Raw genomic sequence first — 23392 nt, forward strand, 5'->3', positions numbered from 1 at the left:
TATTTGCTATGGTGCCCATGCGGGTTATTATATGTTGGGAGGACTAAAAGACTTCTAAGAATCCGCATATCAGAACACCTAGCAAATATTAAAAAAGGCTTTGAGGAACATAGCGTTTCCATGCATTTTAAAAAGGTACATAACCAGGACCCCACGCTTGCTCAATTTTGTGGCATAGATGTGGTTTACCCATCTTGGAGGGGGTCACACAGAGTCCGTGACCTTTCACAGCGCGAAACTCACTGGATATTCTTGCTAAAATGTCTTTTTCCGCGGGGGTTGAATATAGAGGTAGACTTGAATTGCTTCATCAATAATTCTTAGACATTTATCATACCCACACCTTTCCCTCCGTGGGTTTAGTATTACCCTTTCTGGCATCTTTACAGTATATGTACTCTTTTATTCATTTATCTGATATTTTGCTATTAATTAATCCCTTCTCCAGTGGGGGTGTTATTGGTGACCATTTGCGATCAGCTCAGCGATCACTAATTCACCACTTGTATTTAGTTCCAGTTTTAGATTGATTCTATCGAGTTTCATTTTTAATGCATTTCTTACATATTTTAGATATATTTTAATTATATATATTTAATCATTTATATGAATTTGCAATTAGCGTTTGATACTAATATGTACTAATGCAAAATGTTATTAATTTATTTTAACTGACTATTGCCTTCATCCAGTGACAAATGTTTTTATATGTATTTGTTGATATACTCCAGCGCATGATTGATATATATCAGCTGATGACTTAATTAGGAACTGTTGTATGGCTATTCAATATAAACACAGTGTAATGATTGTGCTGTAGATGTGATTCGTGGTCACGGGGACACCCGGAAATCGGCTTTTTTTTTTTTTTTTTTCCTCTCATTTCCGCCGCCCACGTCTGCCTATACAACAGCTGATTTGCCCCTGTTGTGCTGTTAGAAGCCATTCCCCGCGGCGAGCCTATCATGAGCAGCGTCTGCTCGACCTATTAGGTCGGCTTACCGCTGTGGCTGCTGGGTAAGACAGCCAGCCAATGGAGGAGGCGCTGACTTCCTCCTAGCTTTGGCTGCATAAGCGCTCTAGGCCCGCCCATCGTTGTAGGCGGAGCGGGATGCGCTGTGCAGCACGTGATTGGCTCAGACTGCTGCTGTTGGGGGATGTGATTAACATACTCTCTCACCTATTGGAATCTGGGGACTGGCGCCACGCCTATCGCACTGGCTGATTGATTCATACACCAGCCAGTGGTGGTGGATGATGCTGTCAGCCCACAGGAGTTTGGGATTATCGTTTACTTCCGCCCACAGTTTTGGAGGAAGTGGGAAAACGCCCAGGACTGATAGGCTGATTGATCTGACTACATCAGATATAAGGTAACCATTTATGACTGTGTGGTTAGTCCCATGAATAAGTTTTTATAACGAAACATGTCGGGGTATTGCCATACAGTCTAATTTTACTAGTGAGTGCTGCGTTTTTGGATGCAGAGTGCGTTTGAAGTTTTTTATTTAAGTGGATGTGCAGCTGCATCTGACAGAAGTCCATGGCACCGTGAGTAGGAGAATTGGTTTCACTTTTTCTCGCTGATCGGGGGTCCGCCGTGATCGCTTCTCACCATTTTGACGTTTGAAGGAGTTTCTTGATGTGATATTCTGCTGTTTTACAAGATTTTGTTTGTGAGTGCACTGTTTGAAGTTTTATTTTGGTGTGCTATTAAACCTTTGATGGTATCACACTATTTGCACTTCTTTTGTCTCTCTCTGACATATATGTGGAACTGATTGGATGTCATATTTGGATTACATCTTTATTGACGGGAACAACTACATCTGATAAGGTTTTTTGTGCCAAAACACGAGAGTGTGAGGCATACCTATCCGGTGAGTGTCCATTTGATGGGGGAGGAGTCACTGAGCACTGTCGGGTGTGGTGGAAGTTTTTGAAAAAATTTGAAGATCGCAGGATCCTTATACACATGAACTTTGCTTTGTTTGGCCACGTTCTAAATTATTTTTAAAGATTGTCTCTTGCACTTTCAGTGCGTTCACTTCACGTTTAAGTCAATCACGGGTGTTTATTATTACAGTCACAGTTTAGTGTTTATTTCTTAAACTGGATATATGTTGTTTATTATCACTGTATATCATTACATATGGGTTGTAGTAATGTATTTTATATAGTCAAATATGCACAGTTATTTGATAGCGCTGTTTTAATTTGTTGACACTCCTTAGAGAGTTTCATCATCTTACATTCTTTTTGTTCACTTATTATCTTCTAAACAGCAGCTAGGCATCATCCACTCCTCCATAGGCGCAACGGTGGGCGACTTTTTAGGGCGCATTCTATAGATCACCCATTGTTACTAGTGAACTAGGATAGACATGTTAGAGTAAAAATAATGCGCAACCTAAAAAATCACATTAACAAGCGAAAATATAAATGTGTGTGTATATGAAAAATTGGTGAAAATGGTAACCACACCAAAGTGACTGGTGAGAAAAACACTAAGGAATTTTAACCATAAATATATAGAAGGGATTTACACCCACTCCTGCAATGTAGGTTGGAATATTGCAAACGCACTATATAAGAACAGTGCATATAGCTTATTGCAGACACTCAGCAATAATCACTTTAGAGTCCAATATAAAATGACTGCACAGATTCTGTTGGACTCTGGAACAGGGGTGCAAATCTTCAGCTTATACCTTCATCAGGTAAAGATATATGAAATGGTCGCTTACCGACTCAGATGGATCTCTGTTACGGAGATCAAGTGGGCTTAGCATATGGAGGTTAATCCGACAGGCTCAGGCCCCATGTACTACCCATCGGTTTGGTCCGATGGGGCAGCGGTCCATCCGTTCGGTTTTGAAGCATGTTTAGAAATTTTGGACTGAAGGAAACCAGACCGATATGCCTATACACACGGTCGGTTTGGTCCAATGAAAATGAACTTCGGTTCATTCTCATCGGACCAAACCGACCGCGTGTACGGGGCCTCAGACTCTGGAAGGTTAATTCACAGCAGAAAACCTACACTCCTTGACGGTCTTTTTCACCTCTACAAGGAATATCACACGATCACAGGGTCAGCTGGATCTCTCACCCAGGGATACACACTCTTACCTCCAGGGATTTGTGTTTAAGTGAAGTCGTTCAGAGGGCAGATTTAGACATATTATAAAATAAGAAAGAAGAGGAAAAACTTCTATGGATCTATACCCAACAAAAAAGTGTGAAACAACTGAAAACATATTTCATATTCTAGGTTCTTCAAAGTAGCCACCTTTTGCAGCAGACGCATCTCTAGAACTGTTAAGAGGAGACTGTGTGAATCAGGCCTTCATGGTAGAATATTTCTGCTAGGAAACCACTCAGGGGTCAAGTCCTGGGGATAAAAGTGTGGGAACGCTCATATGCATAATTACTAAACCGCATTTGTTTTGTTTTTTTTCGATCCACTGTACCTTAGTAATCCTTTATGTTACTGGCCGCTTCCTGTATATGGATTCATCGGGTAGTGTGCGGGTATTCCGTCACTTCCTCGATGCCGCAATGTCTCCTGGGAGCTTTCGTCATTGTTCCCAGGAGACATTGCGGAGGTCTGCCGCGAGTTATCGCGTGATTTAGAAAGAACTTGCTCCCAGGAGACATTGCGGCATCGAGGAAGTGACGGAATACCCGCACACTACCCGATGAATCCATATACAGGAAGCGGGCAGTAACAAAGGATTACTAAGGTTCACCTGCCCCTGACAGTGACTCGAGCTGGGCATCGCCGCTTAGTGAAGGATTGGCTCGGCTGCTCTCGTCCTGCAAAGGGAACTGCGTTCCTGCTGTGAAAAAAGTGCAGGAACTCCGTTCCCACGCGTTCCCGCAGGACTTGAGCCCTGAAACCACTGCTAAAGAAAGGCAACAAGCAGAAGAGACTTGTTTGGGCTAAAGAACACAAGGAATGGACATTAGACCAGTGGAAATCTGTGCTTTGGTCTGAGGAGTCCGAACTTGAGATCTTTGGTTCCAACCCCCGTGTCTTTGTGCGACGCGGAAAAGGTGAACGGATGGACTCTACATGCCTGGTTCCCACCGTGAAGCATGGAGGAGGAGGTGTGATGGTGTGGGGGTGCTTTGCTGGTGACACTGTTGGGGATTTATTCAAAATTGAAGGCATACTGAACCAGCATGGCTACCACAGCATCTTGCAGCGGCATGCTATTCCATTCGGTTTGCGTTTAGTTGGACCATCATTTATTTTTCAACAGGACAATGACCCCAAACACACCTCCAGGCTGTGTAAGGGCTATTTGACCAAGAAGGAGAGTGATGGGGTGCTGCGCCAGGTGAATACCTCTTGAAGCTCATCAAGAGAATGTCAAGAGTGTGCAAAGCAGTAATCAAAGCAAAATGTGGCTACTTTGAATATGAAATATATTTTCAGTTGTTTCACACTTTTTTGTTATGTATAATTCCACATGTGTTAATTCGTAGTTTTGATGCCTTCAGTGTGAATCTACAGTTTTCATAGTAATGAAAATAAAGAAAACTCTTTGAATGAGAAGGTGTGTCCAAACTTTTGGTCTGTACTGTATTATATATATATATATATATATATATATATATATATATATATATGAATATGTAGTCGCCCCAGAATAATTTAATATTAACGTAAAGAGATAATCTTACAATAAAAGGTGAGACACCTGGTGGTTGAAAGTGATATTACTTGAGGATCTCAAAGTCCAGAGAACAGTTAATCATTAAGTGGTCAAATAGAAACCAGACACTTCTTCACAGTAACTCCCATATGTGCAACCAACCTATGAGATAAGGACATATACCGATGAGGCAGAACTTAGTATAAACGTTATAGTCTTATTGTCCGGAGGGGTACTTAAGTGGAGGAAAAATTAGATGAAAGAGAGACTCGAGAAAGACGATCACTCAAGAGGAGACCCATGGAGGGATGAGAAGTTGCTGTGACTTGTAGTGCATTTTTCCTTTTTTAAATAAAGACAACCATCAAGGTTTTTTGGAGTGCGGCTGTCCATATTTTCTTTTTCCATGTGTTGCCTTGTGCATTGCCAGCACCCTTGATCTCCTGAGACTACACTGATCATCCTAACACAATCCACCTGGAGTGGTAACTTTCTTTCTGCCATGGAGGGATGACTCAGGACTGACTCCGACAGGGAGGGGCACACTGACACACTAGCACCATGCATGAAGACATATTCTTATCCCATGAAGATTCATAGAAAGCCACTGCAGCAAGCTTAACTCTGGTCACTTGCCAGTAGGAAATAGCCATTTTGGAATGGGTAATTATGTAATTTCTGATTTTATCTTGAATCAATTGTTGTTCTCTAAAAAATTTAAGTATTGATGTTGTTCTCTAAAATATTGAAGTATTGAATATTTTGCAATTATGTTTTATTCTCAATCAATAGCTGGTAGATTTTTCTCTAAACAGTACATTTTTCATTATATTTTTCTTTTTGCATAGTTCCAATTTTAGTGACAAAACAAACGGCCAATTTATTTCACATTGTTAGCCACTTACTTACCTGCAGTATAGTAACGGTTGGACATGTGAAATAGACGTCCTGTTTCATTGTCATTTACACAAGGTTATTGAAACCACATTGAGAATATATCATGGCACAAATGTCAAGTGTACTGCATGCCCATTTTGGGGGTATTTTTATTGATGTTCAGGTCGTTCATGTAACGCAATTGGTATTTTAATTTCATGTAAATATTCATATTTTTGTCAACCAATAAATGTAGCTATTTTGTATGATCATACGTCTCTGTGAATAAGTTTCATATTATAGACTAGGTCATATAGATTGACTTGTATTCAAAAATATCTTCATTAAAAAAATAATTCAAAATAAATACTGTGCGGGTAAAAATTACCTTAAAAAAGCACAACACTTTCATAACAGCAACACTATTTGAGGCAATCTTGTGTAGTCTGAGGTTGGCCTCAGAAAGCATACATTGTGTCCTTTGGAACAGGTCTATGGCTTCAGCTACAGCTGCCTACAGGTAAAGATTTAAGTGCATTGTCCACATAGAAGTCTTACTCAAAAGTGTCGAGCATCCACGCCATACTCCTTTTCTCCAACAAGGGCAGTCCTTCGTAAAACGTTTGTTGCAACAGCGGGTGAGGGACTATTTACGAAAACATGTACCCTTATGTGGTATTCAATCATCTCATTGTCCATGTTGTTGTCATGGTGCCACAGAAACCTTAGGAAGTTCCTATGGTCTACACGTACAATGAAGCAATGAAACATTTATTCAATATCAGCAGTTATGGCAACTGTCTCTCTTCTAAACCTCATAAGTACACCTACAAGGTTGTTGGTTAGGTTCGGACCAGTGAGAAGAACATCGTTCAGAGATACGCCTTGATGCTTGGCACTGGAGTCAAATACTACCCTGATTTGCTGTGGCTTACGTGGATGATACACTCCAAAGAAAGGCAGGTACCAGCACTCATGTCTTTGAAGTGGTGGAGCTGGTTCGGTGTGATCATTGTCAAAGATCCTTTTCATAAAGGAATGAAATGGTCCTTCATTTCAGGCCTGTTCTTTAGTGTTCGCTGAAGTGATTTGAATAGAGCCTGTTCACGATTGGTTGGGAGTTTAACCCTTGCAGTACGAAGAGGTAATGGTGCAACCCAGCTGTTATGCCGCGTACACACAACCGTTTTTCGGGTTGTAAAAAATTATGTTTTTAATGGTCTAGAAAAAAAAGTTTTTTTCAACCCGATCATTAAAACGGCCTTGCCTACACACGATCCTGAAAAAAAAATGCTCTAGCAAAGAGCGGTGACGTACAACACTATAAAGGGGAAGTTCCATGCAGATGACACCACCCTTGGGGCTGCTTTTGCTGATTTTGTGAGAGACGATTCGCACTTTTCAGTCTGTTACGGTGCGATGAATGTGCTATGTCCATTACAAACGCTAGTTTTACCAGAACAAGCACTCCCATCTCATAACTTGCTTCTGAGTATGCACGTTTTTTTCACGTCGTTAAAGCCCACACACGACCATTTTTTGACGACGTTAAAAACGACAACGTTAAAAACGTCGTGAAAAATTAGAGCATGTTCGAAATTTTTAATGCCCATTTTTTACATTGTGAAAAACGCTCTGGAGCCCACACACGATCGTTTTTAATGACATTAAAAAAAAACGTAATTTTTTACAACCCGAAAAACGGTAGTGTGTACGCAGCATTAGACTCATCCTGGAAGAATGCTTTGTCCATTATTTTGAGGAACTCTCTGTCTTCAACTGACAAGGCTATTTTCTTGTCATCGCTTGCAGTACAAAACAATGTGCTACCTAAGTTGTCATTACAAAGGTTAGGAGTGACATTAGATACTTGGACGATGTCAAGGTTTCTCCCTTACTTTATAATGGTGAGGGCACTGTTTGAAGTGGGATGCACATCCATTTCCTAACATGTAAGTTTTAAGGAGTGGATCTCGGATGAGGTACGCATTCCATCTAAGCATACATCGCCTACTATTACTCAGCCTAGATCAAGTTTTTGTGCGTAAGGGGCATTATCAGGTCCATTGCACTGCTTGCGTACTCTGAGAATGTCTCTACCTAGCAAGACCAAGATTTCAGCAATCATGTCCATTGCAGGAATCTCATTAGTAAGGTGCCTTAAGTGAGGATGGTGATATGCAGCCTCTGGAGTAGGAATTTCTTCCCTTTTGTCTGGTATCTGGTCACACTCAACTAATGTTGGTAGGAGTATGCCCTCTCCCTTATTGATATGATTGACCATGAATACATTGGCCCTTCTGCCGAAGGTCTCTTCACGACCAGAACAGGTTCTGAGAGTATACAGTGATGCATGTCCATCTATACCAAAGATCTCAAAGAATTTAGGCTTAACCAGGGATCTGTCGCTCTGTTCATCTATTGTGGCATACATCCTAATAGCTTCCTCAGGTTGGCCCTTTGGGTATAACTTGACTAGGCATATCTTAACACAGCATTTGTGATCTAAGCCTTCTCCACAGACTTCTGTGCATGAAGAGGAAACATTAGCTGTGGCTGGAGCATGACCTTGTTGCTCCCCGCCATGTTTTGAGACAGGGCTGGAGAAAGGAGGCTGCTGTGAATTGTCTGAGGGTGGGCCTGGATGCATGACTGTAACATGTCTGTCGCTACTGCATTCTGTGCACTCGATGACAACTTTACAGTATTTTTCAAAATGTCCATAACAAGCACAGCACCTGTAGCATATTCCAAGTTTCTGAAGAATCTCCCTGCGCTCTTGTAACGTCTTTGCCCTAAGCCCACGACATTCTTTAAGGGGTGAGGCTTCTTGTGAATAGGGTCTTCATCTCTGTCACCCGAGTCGCTCTGGTGAGCAGGAGAGGATACGGGTGGTGTGATGTCTGTCCTTTTAACAGATATTGCTCTATTAAAGTCTTTATGTTTAGCTGCTGTGTTATCATACCTTGATGAAGATGATGATGAAGCAGGCAAGTTGGGTTCACTGAAGCTGAAGCTCGTTTCTCATCCAGGCTTAATCACTGATGAACCTGCAAAGATATGCGAATGGAGGAAAAGATACGTTATAGTCTCTTTTGTACCTTGAGCCCTGTTGTGCCCATTTCTCTTGCAGGCCGTATGGCAGTTTAGACACCACTGGATTGACACCATGAGCAGTGTCCAGAAAGCTTAGTCCAGGTAGATGTGGGTCTGTCTTTGCCAACTCTAGCTCCATGAGAAGGTCACTCAGATCTTGAAGCTTGCGATAGTCTTTGTTCCCTATTTTTGGGAAGTTTTGCAGTCTCTTGAATAGAGCACTCTCTATGGCTTCAGAGCTACCACAGGCTTGCTCAAGTCTTGCCCAAGCAACAACAAGACCTGCATCTGGGTGGTCAACATGCACTGTTCTCAGTCTTTTAACACAATCTGCAGATTCTGGCCCCAGCCATTTTATGAGAAAATCAAGTTCATCCTTGGTAGTAAGGTTGAGATCAGCAATAGCAGCTTTGAAGGTTGATCTTCAGGCCCTGTAGCTCTCTGGACAGTCATCAAACCATGAGAGGGTAGTGTTAATGAGCTCACGGCGAGGGAGCTGCGGTGGCTCAATGCGATTGGCACTGCGCTGACAAGCCATTCAACCCTCTGCAGCCAGGGGTTTGGATCCCGGTCTCGGCTACATGTGAATTGAGTTTGGTGGTCTCAGCCCAGCTCCCGGTGGGTGTGCTATGTGAGGTAAGTCTGCGCTTAGTACGCCCACCCCCCTCCCACAAAAACCACCACACTTACACGCACTTGAAATTGGGTTTACATGCACGCACTTTGATCACGCGGTCTCTAAAAAAAAAGAGAGGCGAAGTACTAACGGGGCTAGTTGAGTGGGCTAGATCCTCTCACTCCCTTATAGGGAGTCCCTCTGCCCTGTTGGGCTTCAAAGCGGAGCAGGTAGGGCGGGCTGTGTGGGAGGACCCCCTCACACACCCGCCATTGCCACCCGGGGCATGGAGAAAGGTGGCAGATTGCCTCTGGGGGAGGCCTGCCTACTCCCAACTCCTGCAGTCCGGCTCCTCTCTCGAGTACACGCACAAAATACACTTTAGAAAAAAAATGAGCTCACGGCGTATCATATATCTGGCAAAGTTATTCAAGTCTGATCTCTCACTCTTTGGTGCCAAAGTAACGTGTGGAACTCCTTGGGTGTAAAAGTTCTTTGGTGAAGTAGGGTGAGGTTTACCAGGATAAAATGATGTTGCAAGAGCGTTTAACTGTGGTGTAATCCCTGAGGCTTGTGCTGGCTGTGGCTTGAGATGCGGCTTGATACTGGAAGTTACCTTGTTGTTAGAGGTGATGTAGTTTGCTGCATAGATGCACTTGTGTTGTAGACTTGAAGAGGCTCAGGCCTTTGGAGCTGAGAGGTCTCTGTGTTGAGAGTCAGAACAGTGTTAGTAGGACGTACAGGAGATGACCCTGTATCATTGCAAACACTATGCTTTAGTACATACATACTTCTGCGTTCAACTGGGTCTTGCAGTTCCGCTTGGATGGAACAATCTGGGTTAGCACTTTCTCCCATCGCTTGTTCAAGGACTCTCAGCCTTGCTAGGGCAGCTGCTTCCTCCTTTTCCATTTGCAGAAACTTTATTTGGAAAACTGCCTCTGCTTGATGAGCTTCCATCTCTGTTTAGTGAGCTGCTTGTTGAGCTACCATCTTTGCTTGACACGCTTTGCTTTGAGCATCCAGCTCTGCTTGGTGAGCTGCCATCTCTGCTTGACGAGCTGCTTGTTGAGCTACCATCTTTGCTTGACGAGCTGCCCTTTGTGTTTCTATTTCTGCTTCTTTTCTGGTAAAGGAGCTTTGCACTTTATTTTCTTCCAGACGTGCACGGGCCTCTATTAGCTTGTCACTTAATGTTGAGCTTCTGGAGCGAGAGGATCTGGAAGTACGAACAGTGTGCTTGGTTGATGTGGATCTGTTAGATCTGGTCTCCTGCAGTTGAGCAATGCAAAGTTCTGCCTTATGCTGAGCATTTTGCACTAAGAGATCCCTTTGTTGGTTTAGTGCATCAGCCCTGGTCAGTTCTGCTGAGGAGTCCTCTATAATACAGTCCTGCAAGAAAGCTGTGTACTTTGCAAACAGCCGCTGATAGCGTTCATATGTGACAGATAAGCAATCTATAGAGTCTCTTAGTTCAGCTGGTTGATCATTAAATGGTGACAAAACTGATATGCAGTGTGAGGTTGTGTCCCATAAGTCTGACAGATTGCTGGAGAGCTCATCTCTAGTGGTTTCATAGTTTTCTCTGAGTTGCTATGTCAGTTTCATTGCACGTTAGGGTCTTACACTCATCCCCATTGAAAACATCAGACTTATGACAAAAACGCGTCTGGGACGGCGTGCAGTGACGTCACCGCGTTCTACGCAAGGAGGAAGGGCTCCTATTGTGCCGGCCAGCATTTGTTTGTACATGCCTATGTATCGCCCCCTTACTTTCAGTAAAGGCGCTACACTAAAGTTAGTGGGGAATGAGAGAGATAATTTGCTCTCATTCCGAATTATGTTAAATTTGTCTGTCGCCAAATCTGTATTGTTCTGTGGGTCAGACTGCGTTCTAGGGATGCGGTACCATCCCTGGGCGGCAGGTGGCACCAGAGAGGTCCAGGCGGAGTCGATTTTTCCTAGCAGCCAATCAGAGGAGTTTTCCCTCATGGGGCATGCTGGGGAGGAGTATTTCTGTGGTGGAAGCCGTTGTTCTTGGTTCTTCGCGGGTTCCTGGGTGCGGCACCCAACTTTAGGGTGTGCGCACATCACGGGCCCCTCCACTATAGCCTACCTGGCCTGGGGTCACGCGCAACGCGGAGTTCCTGACTCTGGGCCCTCATGGCTTGGAGCGACTGATGCTACCAGGGGCCTCAGTGACTTACTGGGTCCCCAGCTCTACTGAAGAGATCCTAAGCTACATGCTGTGTGGTGGGGGATCGGCTCAAGGAGAACCCGGAGGCAGGTTATCTGAGAGACTTGAACGAACCATCGGTATTGGGGTGACCGGACACTGACAGTCGGTGACCCCAAAGAGAAAGACTGGGAGGATTTGCTCTGCTGTTCACCATTGTCAGCATTGAGCCTGTGGCAGAGGCCTCATCTGGCATCTTATTTAAAATCGGAGCCAAGTCAGTGGCAGTGACTTGTTCTTCCCAGCAACCTTAAAGTGACACTTCGGCTGCCAGGCTCGTGGCAGGAGTCTGTCCGGGGCACTTCACCCACTCTGGCTGGAGTGGCGACGAACTGTATCTACTACTACTGAGAGCGGGATTGCTTTCCTCTTATCCAGGCCTGATACTGCGAGGTTCTCTTACTTCATCAACCTTTTCTGTCTACCTCATGTTGATGTTGGTCGTGTTGGGCCGAGAAATAAAGCATTCAGAAAACCTTACTTGCTGATTGGACATTCGTTTACTGCTCTGCTCACTACCATCACCACTAGACAACGATAAGAGGTAACTTAAAACGCCGATCCCAAAACAACCAGCGGCTCCTGAGGGGGTAGCGCTACACCTACATTTCATGGATGTCTGTGAGTAGGATTTCATCTTTATTAAACCGAATTTTAAACGTTATCACGCTATGGTCCAGTTTCCTTTTATTATGGTATGACCCACGGATTGGTCGTCTGACACGCATCTGAGTCTCCATACTCTGAGGATAATCCCACTGTGGTTCTGTTCACCCTGGTTTCATCTTGCTGTTGGATCATTATACACTGCTGTTTATCTGCAATCTGGTAAGCTGCTCTCCATGTGGTGGTGGTTTCCACGGATGTCAAGTGCACCTGGGTGTTGTTCGTCCCGATCTCCAATATCTGAGGCGTTTGTCTATTATTCAAACTCTATTTGGACTTTTGCTAATTTTTTATATTTATACCTGCCTTGCTGAGTATATATATTAGTTGGGGCAGTTTTCTTTTTTCCACTTACACTCTGTTCGGCAATATCTGCAGAATTTGCTCCCTGTACATCTGCGTTTTTAGAGGCATGATGAATCTGCGTTGGTTCAGCCCAAAAAGGGTGTTCGGTGTCTTCTTTGGACATTTTTTACGTTTTTGCAAAAAATGGTACTGTCTCTTTAAGAAGACAAACAGCAGCTTAGACAGGCTCAGTAACACAGTTCAATGCAGAGAAGCCTGATTGCAGATAAGGCACACACATATACACAGCAGGCTGTAGGAATTCTATACATCTTTTGACTATTCTGACTCTGATTGTTGTGAAGCGACTTATCCCTTGGGAGACCTCTATGCCTGGCCTGTATAAGCAGATATAATCACCGAGGACAATCCTTATCAGATAGCTTGAACTCACAAATACCGATTCTATTCACAGAAGTTGCTTTAATCCAAAACATCAGAATACATCAGATGACAGGTTACAGCAGATAACCATGGAGCCAATTAGGAGGAGTGTCCTGGATGGCTTAGACATTTGTGGACATTGCTGGAGAGAGATGGGACTCAGGTAAGTAATTAGGGGGTGCTGGGGAGGCTGCTACACACAGAGGTTTTTTATTTATTTTAATGCATAGAAAGCATTAAGATAAAAAAAAAAAAATCTGCCTTTACAACTCCTTTAAGGCAGAGCCACACATTTTATGTTTGTTTGCATCCTTAAATCTTCCTTTCCTTCGTGTTCCTTACCATTCAATGAGCATGTACATGGCAATTTGAACACATTGGCCCGGATTCACATACCTGAGCGCATCTTTATGCCGGCGTAGCACATCTCATATGCGCTACGCCGACGTAACACAGAGAGGCAAGCACAGTATTCACAAAGCACTTGCTCCCAACGTTGCGCCAGCGTCCCGTAGACGCTTCCCAGTGTGCATGCTCAGAATCACATTGAAACGAATGCCTAAGATGCGTTGAATCACTGAACGTAACCTACGCCCAGCCCTATTCACATAGTACTACGTAAACAACGTAAAATACGACGGCTGTTCCGTGGTCCATACCTTTGCATGGGATGCGCTTCCTTTATGTGGAATAACTTTATGCCCGACGTACGCCTTACGTAAACGGCGTATATTTCTGCGACGTGCGCAAGTACGTTCGTGAATCGGCGTATCTCCCTCATTTGCAATGAGGCGGCCAACGTAAATATGCGCCCAAGATACACCGGCGTAGGAAAGTTATGTCGGTCGGAGGAAGCCTATTTTAAGGCGTATCTAGTTCTATGGGCACGGCGCATAGATACGACGGCGCACATTTACACTTACGCAGCGTATCTGTAGATACGTTGGCGTAAGTGTTTTGTGAATCCGGCCCATTGAGTTTGGGTAAACATGTTTTGTAGTGTGTGTAAACATATGACATCAGATGCTCGAATAAAAATGTTTCTACAGTTGCTCTTTACTACTATAATCTTTCATGTACAACAGTTCTTTGTTTGAGAGACAGATGTTCTCCAATGTTTATATTTTAATTTGTATAAAACCAAATAAAAAACTATTTAAATGATTAGCTTTTTTGTTGCCTTTTGCCTAAACTTAGGAGATAAATAGTATTCTGACTCCGATTGTTGTGAAGCGACTTATCCCTTGTGAGACCTCTATGCCTGGCCTGTATAAGCAGATATAATCACTGAGGACAATCCCTATCAGATAGCTTGAACTCACAAATACCGATTCTATTCACAGAAGTTGCTTTAATCCAAAACATCAGTTGACAGGTTACAGCAGATGAACATGTTGTAGTATTGTGCGGTCAAAAGATGATACTGCCTGAAGCTTACTGATGCTGAATATGTGCCCTTGTTACATGCGGCATGTAACTTCAGCCATGACAGAGGAAGAAGAAGGGGTGGAGTATTACACAGAAAGGAAGTGTGTAATACATCAGACAAAGAAATGACAAATGGGTGCATTACCACAAAAGGTCACTACATGGCAGCATGTAAACTAAACATAACATACATAGGAAATGGTTGGAGAAACAATATGGCCTGGATTCACATACATTGGCGCATATTTATGCCGCCGTAGCATGTCTCCTTTACGCTACGCCGACGCAGCGCAGAGAGGCAAGCATGGAATTCAGGAAGCCAATGCTCCCAAAGCTGCGTTGGCGTGGCGTCGATTTCGAAGGTGGAAGTGGGTGTGACCCCATGGAAATGATGGTCCGAGCGTGGTGCAATGTTTTACGCCCGGCGTATCATGAACGGCGCATGCGCCGTTACGCTGACGTCTGCCCAGCACCCCTATGCGCATGCTCAGATCTACGCCGGCGCAACTTCCTAAGATACGTCGGCCCACCGACTTACGCCGAGCACATAAATACGCCCAGCCATATACCCGTCCGGCGCAAAAGTACACCAGCTTGCGTTTCTTAACCCTGGAGCACAGTACTTTTGTGGAGCCATGTCAGTTGCCAAGGTGGACAGGGAGAGAAGGAAGAAAAACTTTTCATCAGAAGAGAGGGCGATCCTGACCTCAGCAATAGGCCAGTATGATGTCTACCTCCATGGTGCACAGAGTGCCAGGACCAGCAAGGCACGGAAGAGGGAGATCTACAAGAAGATCACCCTGGAGGTCAATGCTCTTGGGCATGAGACCAGGACTTCCGACGACATACAAAAAAAATTTATGATATGAGACGGCGGGACCGGGATAAGCTGGCCAGCATGAGAAGTCACCTCAGTGGCACGGGAGGAGGACCAGCTTCATCTCTGAGGTTGATTGATGAGGAGGAGGTCATCGCCAGCTGTCTGGAGCGGGAGCAGGTGGAGGGCTTTGACTCCAGTGACCAGGACTTGAGGAGAGGTAAGTGTGTTTTTTCCCCCATTCGGTGTGTAGCATGTGAGGGGGTGGAAGGGAATTCCCCCTCCCGGGCTAACCCATCCAGGGGAACCCCCTCCAGGGCTACCCCATCCAGGGGAACCCCCTCCCGGGCTACCCCATCCAGGGGAACCCCCTCCCGGGCTACCCCATCCAGGGGAACCCCCTCCCGGGCTACCCCCTCCAGGGCTACCCCGTCCGGACGGGCACAAGCCTCTCCATCCCCCAGGAAGGCTTTATGGAAGACCAGGGGTGTAGCTGGATCCCTCCAAGTAGGGCTGGAGAGGGAGCAGGCAAGACAGACACGCCACATGGGTGATCTAGCCTGCGACCTGCACCGTGTGGCAGACAGCCTGGCCTCCTCAGCCAAGACCCAGGCTGAATGCACAGTGGCTGTGCAGGACACCGCAGCCACTATGCAGCAGTGCCTCACCCAGCAGGCTGAGCATACCAGCTCGATGTCGGACTGCCTGCAGGAGGTGAGCGCTAACTGTGCAGCCATGGTCACATGTCTGGGTGACCAAACCGAGACCCTTGAGACCATGCGGCACCACATGGTGGCAGGGGGTCCCTCACCATCTGGGGACCATGGCTCGGTTGTGCAGGCCAGCCTGGAGCGTCATACCCTGGCCATTGGGGAGCTGCAGGCCACAGCAGCAGGCCTTGTGGCGGAGATGAAGAGCCTGGGGGAGGTTATCCAGGCAAACACTGCTGCCATCCAGGCAGAGGGTCGGCAGAACAGGCGACTCCAGTGGCAGATCAACGCCCGCCAGCTGCGGATGCAGGCGAATAATAACTCTGTTCTCAGCCGCATTGCCGTAGCATTGGAGGGCATGCAGGCTACATCTGCCATCAGACCAGGGGATGAACCTTGTCATGATGCGCCACCCCCCCCCCCCACCCGAGTGTCCCCCCAGATAATTGAGGAGCCGTACCCGTGGCACCAGGCCTGGCCCACGAGAGGGCAAATGACTGCTCTTTGATTTTTTTTTGCTCAGAGTAAGAGCTTTATTTTTATTTTTTTGGACGTGCACAGAAGTATGTGCCGTCCTCCTGTAAGGGCATGATCCCTATATATTTTTTGTTTGGACGTGCAGAGAGGTATGTGCCGTCCTCTTGTAAGGGCATGATCCCTATTATCTTTTTTGTCACTGCACACGGCGAGGAATGCAGAAGTGGTACCCGGACACCCGTTTGCAGGGGCAGGGTTTTCCCGGTGCTGCTACGGTGTGACTGGTGTGTGTATGTGTGTGCGGGTGACATTCCTGCCAGCAAGGCGTGTCACCTTGGATCGTAAGGGAGAGGTTTTCCCCACGACCGTGTGAATGTGGTATGAATGAACAGCAACATCATTGGGGCCTTGGCGTGGCGTTGTGAGCTAGGGACCACAGTGGTGTGCATGCGTGCATTCTCCTTGTGCCATGATGAATGTGTGTGTTTAACCTGCAAAGATGCGTTCCATGAGGCAACTCCTGACTCCTCTTTCCTCAGCAGATGGGGTAGCCTCGGGCAGGGGGGGACTGTCTGGTTCGGGGGTCAGGTCATCACATATGTCAATCTCCAGGCCCTTTCTCATGGCGTAGTTGTGCAGCATGCAACACGCACTGATGATCTGGCACACAAAGTTTGGGGAATACAACCGGGCCCCCCCGGATGTATCCAGGCATCGGAAACGGAGCTTCAGGATGCCAAATGTGCGTTCCACCACTGCACGGGTACGTATGTATGCAGCATTGTATCTTCTCTCTCCTCTGGTTTGGGGATTCCGGTATGGAGTCAGGAGATGGGGCCCAAGTGCATATGCAGAGTCACCTGGAAGGGAAAAGACAGGAGGATGTTAGCCGTGCATGTGCCCCTCGTGATGTCTGCATCATGGGGTCGGACAGTCATGCCTGCCACCCATGTCACTCACCAACCAGCCAGCTGTCCCTGTACACGTTCTGTTGGGATGTTGCTTTGACGGAATATGTAGCTGTCATGGCTGGCGCCTGGATGTTTGGCACGGACGTGCCATATGAGGCATTGGGCATCGGCTATGACCTGTACGTTGATGTAATGCCACTGCTTACAATTGCGGTATATGTGCTCTGTGGCACGGGGGGGCCGTAGTGCCACATGTGTGCAATCAATGGCCCCCACGGTGCATGGGAATCCGGCAATTCTGTAGAAATCCTGCATTGCCTTCTGCCGCAGGTGCTCATGGGTGGGTTTGATGATGTGGTGGGACATGCGTGTGAGGATTGTGGGGACAACTTGGTGCACACATCTGCTCATGGTGGATTGTGACATCCAAGACACGACTCCACTTGTACGTTGGTACGATCCACTGGCGAGGAAATGGAGTGTTGCCAGTACCTTGACCAGTGGCTGCACTGCATGTGAGTGTTGTCTCTGGCTGGTGATTTCATCATGCAGGGCTGTGGCTAATTCCAGGATGGCATCAGGGCTGAATATGAAGATGCGATACACCTCTGATTCCCCCATGCCGAAGACGTTCATGCGCATTCGGTATATCCTCTCCCGTGCCCTCCTCCATGCCTGTGGACACAGTAGTGCTATGACCATGGCTGCCCCGGGCATGTTGGCATACAGATGTGTTGTCCTGCAAGTGTGGTTGCTCAGCTCGTCCATAACGGTGCTGCTGCAGCTGCTCTCCAGCTCACCTGTGCACGTCTGTTGCTGAGTTACACCTGCTTTATGAGGAATAACTTTAGGCCGGACGTACAACTTACGCACACATCGCGTAGCCTGCATCAGGCGCAAGTACGTTCATGAATTGCCGTATCTCCCTCATTTGCATATTTGAATAGAAAATCAATGGGAGTGCCAGATGCGTCCAACGTAAATATGTGCCCACGATACGCCGGCGGATGAAGCCTATTTTTAGGCGTATCTTGGTTTCTGAGTCCAGCGCATATATACGACGGCGCATATTTGCACTTATGCGGCGTATCTGGAGATACGTCGGCGCAAGTGCTTTGTGAATCCGGGCCAATATGTATATATAACACATTCTATGCCTATTGGGCGGCACAAATAGACTCAAGAGTATTCAACCATAAGAGTTAATATTCATCAATAGGAAAGTTAGCGTATAGGCCAGTAGTACTGTGTACTATCTTAAAATAGCATGGGGTTCTCCAAAATTCATACTAGGCTTTTTAGGTCTGGTAAGGATTTTACCCAGTTGACTATAGTCCAGACAGGACATTCCTCGTTCCAATTGAAGTCATATGATGTGCTCCAGGAACACGCCACAGGCTGTACTGTGACGTGATCGGCCACTTGGTACCATGTGACTAGCTGTGGCCAATCACAGCTAACCACAATAGTAAACACTGATTTCATTCAGTAAAAATAGATAAAGTAGCGTGGTAAGCAAATAGCGTATGGGCTTATGTACCCGGCATGCCCCAGTTGAAGAGCTACTGGCTCGAAACATGTCGGGTACATAAGCCCATACGCTATTTGCTTACCACGCTACTTTATCCATGTGATCACCTGTACTGGTCTTTCCGCAGTCTTGTACTTTTTATCCTATTTTTTATTTATTTATTTTTTGCCCATTTTTCTGTATACCATTTTATGCCTAATAAAGGCTTTTTTACTGGAAGTAACCACACTATGCAAAGTTGTGTGTGTTTTCTTTCCTTACATGATTCTATGATGGGTCTACCTGCCACAATGCCATTATCCATGAGTTTCCCCTGAAGGATTTTCTCTCACATTTGGATCCACTCGGCTTCTGATGATCGACTGTCTATTGGCTCAAAGGTCTCCCATTGACATCATCGTTTTCCAGGAGTTCGTACACGCCCGATTGACTCACCGTCGCTGACGTGTGTGTCCACGCCATCCGGTAAGAGTACCCAACTTTTATCTGTATCGATTGGATGTTGTTGTGGATCCTATGAGATTGACCGCCGATGGGGCTTTTACTACCTGTTTAAATCACTGAAGTATCCGATTCCTGTGTTGATGGACTTATTCTACACGTTTTTGCAATTCAGTTTGCCTTAATGTGATTCTGTTCATTTTTACATTGGGACTTTTTATCATCAGAGTTTCCATTCCTTGGTTTCTTTAGATTGTTTTATGTACATTGTTATTTATAACATCGATTAGCATTGTCCTTTGATCATATATCTTTGGACGTATCTTCGTGGGATATTTATTTGTGATACATATCCACTTTCACTTGAGTGTGAAGTACCCTGGTGGTACCATTTGGTATCACACTTACTTTGATTTTGATTTTTCAGTATTTAAATTTTTCTTGCACATTATTTGATATTTACACGTATTGGTCTAGTGCAATTTTATATATTATTACACTTGTCCCTTAATTGGGGCACCTGATTTGAATACCTTGATCATATATTTGGTTTCACTCCAGATAGTATTTAGCGCTGCACTTTTTTCCTTTAATACTGGGATGATGACTGCAGCTCTCAATCTCAATCTTCCAGAATCTGTCCCTGCCAAAGTGAAAGGTTCCTGGCAGTGGCATTATTAAGAACTACTTGAACTTGTCGCCTGTGTTGGTAGTGTTATGAACTGGCGCAAATGTTTGCTTAAATTAGGTGCAGGCAGATGTCAAGGGAACTGTTTTAATAGCTTTAGTAAATTTTCCAGACTGTCTTTTAGCTCCTGAACATGCATAACAAGATCAAATAACAAAGCCTTGTATTTTTTACATTCCTCCTAAATACTAGGCTCTGTTGGTGCTGCTTGATATTGTTGCTTGCACCTACAATGAGACAGACAAAGTTGTATAAATATGAGGTCAGGATGTTCAAAGGACAGCACCTGTCAGACCTCAGTTTTCTTTTTATCTCTGGCTACCTCAGTGGTAAAAAATAAATAAATAAGGGACAAATAAAATTCCTTAATTATTTATAATAATTATAGCCTGTAATTTTCTGCTCATCCAGCAGGGGGAGTGCTAAAGCCAAGTACACAGAGCACTGAGAATTCTGGCAGTGGTAGTTAGGGACGGCAGTCATATAATGGGACGAATGGACTCTTTTTTTTTTAAAGCCTATGGTGTGTGAACACACCCAAAAAACTACACCCGGTGCAGAAAAAATGTGCACACACATAAAGGGAGACCACATGAGAGCAGGCGGACTAAGCCAGAAGGCCATGTTCACCCACTCCCAAGACGTTCAGGGCTGGCCCAAGGACTGGCACCCTACTAATCACACAGTGAACAAATAACGTGCACAAACGAAAACAGACAAAAACGTGACAAACATAGGCAATAAATTAAATAAAGTGGGGGGAAGGGATAGTGGAGAGGAGAGTGAAAGAAGTGGTCATTGTGTTATACAATGACCAGGCCCTCCGGCCAGGAATAAAAAATTCCTCCGGTCCGAGCCAAAAGGCCCGGCCCAGGAGGCAGGTGCTAAAAAAAGCATGTTATTGGTGCAGTGACCGTTGTACCAGTCAAATCAAAGTGACCCTCACTCACAGTGATTCTTCCGGTACCCATGGACTGTCACTCCAGGGGCACATGCACCATAGGCGTTTCTGTTCCAAATCCAACCCCCCGACCGACCAGTGTAGCCCTCCACCCCTGTCAGATAGAGAGCCCTTCAAGGTTTTCTTAGGTAGAACTGCCGCTCCAGTTAGCAGCCTCCACCAATACTAACCCTTCCAGACCCCCCGTCAACCCGGCGGATTTGCATGGTTTTACCCTGTCTACTCTCAGGGCAGTACAAGTTCACCCTACCAGATCTCTGACAGGGACAGCACTTACACCAGCCAGCCAAAAGGCCGGACTAGAACTCAGCAAAAAGACCAGAGCGTAGTCACCCATCCTCACCAGGAGCACCCTTCCAGATGGCTCAGACGCAACCATAGGCCGGCCCCCAGTATCTGCCGGGCAGCACGGCGTAGTCCCTGCTGAAACCATCCTTCCAGGTGCAATGACGTCATTGGATTGCATCCACCCTCCCCATTTAAGAGGTGCTTCAGCGCTCCTCTGATAACTGATAAGAACAGATACTACACTTGATCTTAGCCAAAAGGCAGAGAAGCGATAGACAAACGGACTCCTTACAATATAAATCTCAGTAGGCACTGTATTATAGGAGGAGTGGAGAGATGATTTGTATTAACTGCCCAGAACAGCTCTTCCTCTTGGCACAGAGAGAGAGAATAATAATGATAACAATAGTAATAACACAATTTAGCATTCAACGTGATTAACAGTAAGAACTAGGCGTAAGATGACATTTGGCATCCATATGAGCATAAACAGTAGCAAAGCCACCTCAAGTGCAGCAGTGAGCAGTAGTAAAGTTTAATCTACAGAGTGCTGTAACCATACTGCCAGAGAGCATTTATGGCGGCAATGCTAGTCCAAGATTGACTAGGTATACATTGTCTTAAAGAAAAGGGGGATTGTAGCAGAGGTGGCAGGGGAACAAAGAAGATTTCAGAATAATTATTACAGGAGAGGCAGTTCTTTGAGATGTATTTCTACTGACATGGGCCCTTTAATAGTGATTTGCATAGTCCCAGTTAACCTGCATGAAGTATAGGTATGGTATAGTCTCACACAGGTGCAAGGTAGATGTAGTTCAGATGTGGTAAAGTTTTGGTGGTATGGGCATGGTATAGGTGCAGTCTAGGTTTGAATAAGTTCTGTATAGAGTGCGGTATGAATTGGGTACACTTGGTGTCCTGCTCTCAGTGGCTCATCCTTGCTTGCAGTTTCAGCCATGGGTGAATAGCCCTCTCACCAGTTCCTGGCAAGCTGTGATGGTCTTCTACAGCGAGCCACTTGTTATCAGCAGTGGGAGGCAAAAGGTGAGTGGATGCTCTAGTATTCGCACTGCAGTGGTGTAGGCGTTTTTATGTGGGCGGGTACCATTCTACCCCTGGGTGTCCTTACTCCCAGTCTCAGGCTCAGATCTCCACTGGTATGGTCTCCCACACATTCAAGTAGTATATGCTTTCAGTGGCTCATAACAAGTGTACCCAATCTATATCGCACTCATACAGCACTAGTTCCAAACCTAGACTGCTCCATTGTTAATCCCCTTTATGCTTGCCTAGTTACCAATTGTATTAGGTGACAATATAATACATTTGCTCTTTACTACCTGGTTTGGTGCCTGTTTCCGTTAATTTAGCATCAGTGGCGGCTGGTAAAGTTTTAGAAAGGGGGGTGCCAGACCCCGCCATTCCTTTTTGACCCCTCCTAATTTTCATAAACCCCACCATTTATAGAATCCACCCACTCCCATCCCCTGTATTCCACTCACAGATCAGGGTATATAGCTCAGCCTCACAGATCAGGGTATATAGCTCAGCCTCACAGATCAGGGTATATAGCTCAGCCTCACAGATCGGAGTGTATAGCTCAGGCTCACAGATCAGGGTATATAGCTTAGCCTCACAAATTCACAATGTGTGTATATCTGTGTAGTGTACATATTAAGGAGGCACGGGACGAAGTGACCTATCACGAAACGCGTCGGGCGGAGCGAGCGACGTGCTGACGTCATCCCCCTCATCGCTGAACTCTCAACACGAGTGGCTTACCTGGAAACGTCCGGCGGGCGTTACAAGCTGAAATGCTTTGTATGTCTGCGCAAATGTGAGTGTTTTACCTACTTTGCTTAGTTTTAATAAATCATCTCTGGTTTTATGCTATGTGGAGCATCTTTTCTTTTATATACCCATGCTACTGAGCCCTGTGTGAACCCATATCTTGCCGTGGACACATTAACCTCCAGTCCCTGCGGTGTGGATACATCAATATCTAGCCCCCATTGTGGAGCGATATGCTGGGTTTGGTCCTTTAGGACCTTTTTTTCTGGTAAGCAGATTTACATTCGGTGGTGGATTCACATGTGGTGACCGGGACCATTTATTATTTGGATTGTGCACGGGTGTCTTCTTCCATCTGAACCCTTAACGGACTGTTTCTGCACTTATTCAGACAAACATATGGACTTTGGTCTTTCACGTCTGAACTGTTTTAGAATTTGCATCTTTTTACTTATGTTCACAATTT

At 45.5% G+C, this 23392-nt stretch overlaps 1 protein-coding gene and 1 pseudogene across 1 annotated transcript in view; both read right to left on the bottom strand.

Moving 5' to 3' along the window:
* Positions 1–23392, bottom strand: part of LOC120943559 (protein shisa-9-like) — a 675240-nt gene that overhangs the window by 424160 nt on the left and 227688 nt on the right. The gene's annotated exons all lie outside the window — the stretch shown is intronic.
* Positions 21302–21408, bottom strand: LOC120944508 (annotated as a pseudogene).

The sequence above is a fragment of the Rana temporaria genome, chromosome 6 (assembly GCF_905171775.1).
Source record: "Rana temporaria chromosome 6, aRanTem1.1, whole genome shotgun sequence".
NCBI lineage: Eukaryota > Metazoa > Chordata > Amphibia > Anura > Ranidae > Rana > Rana temporaria.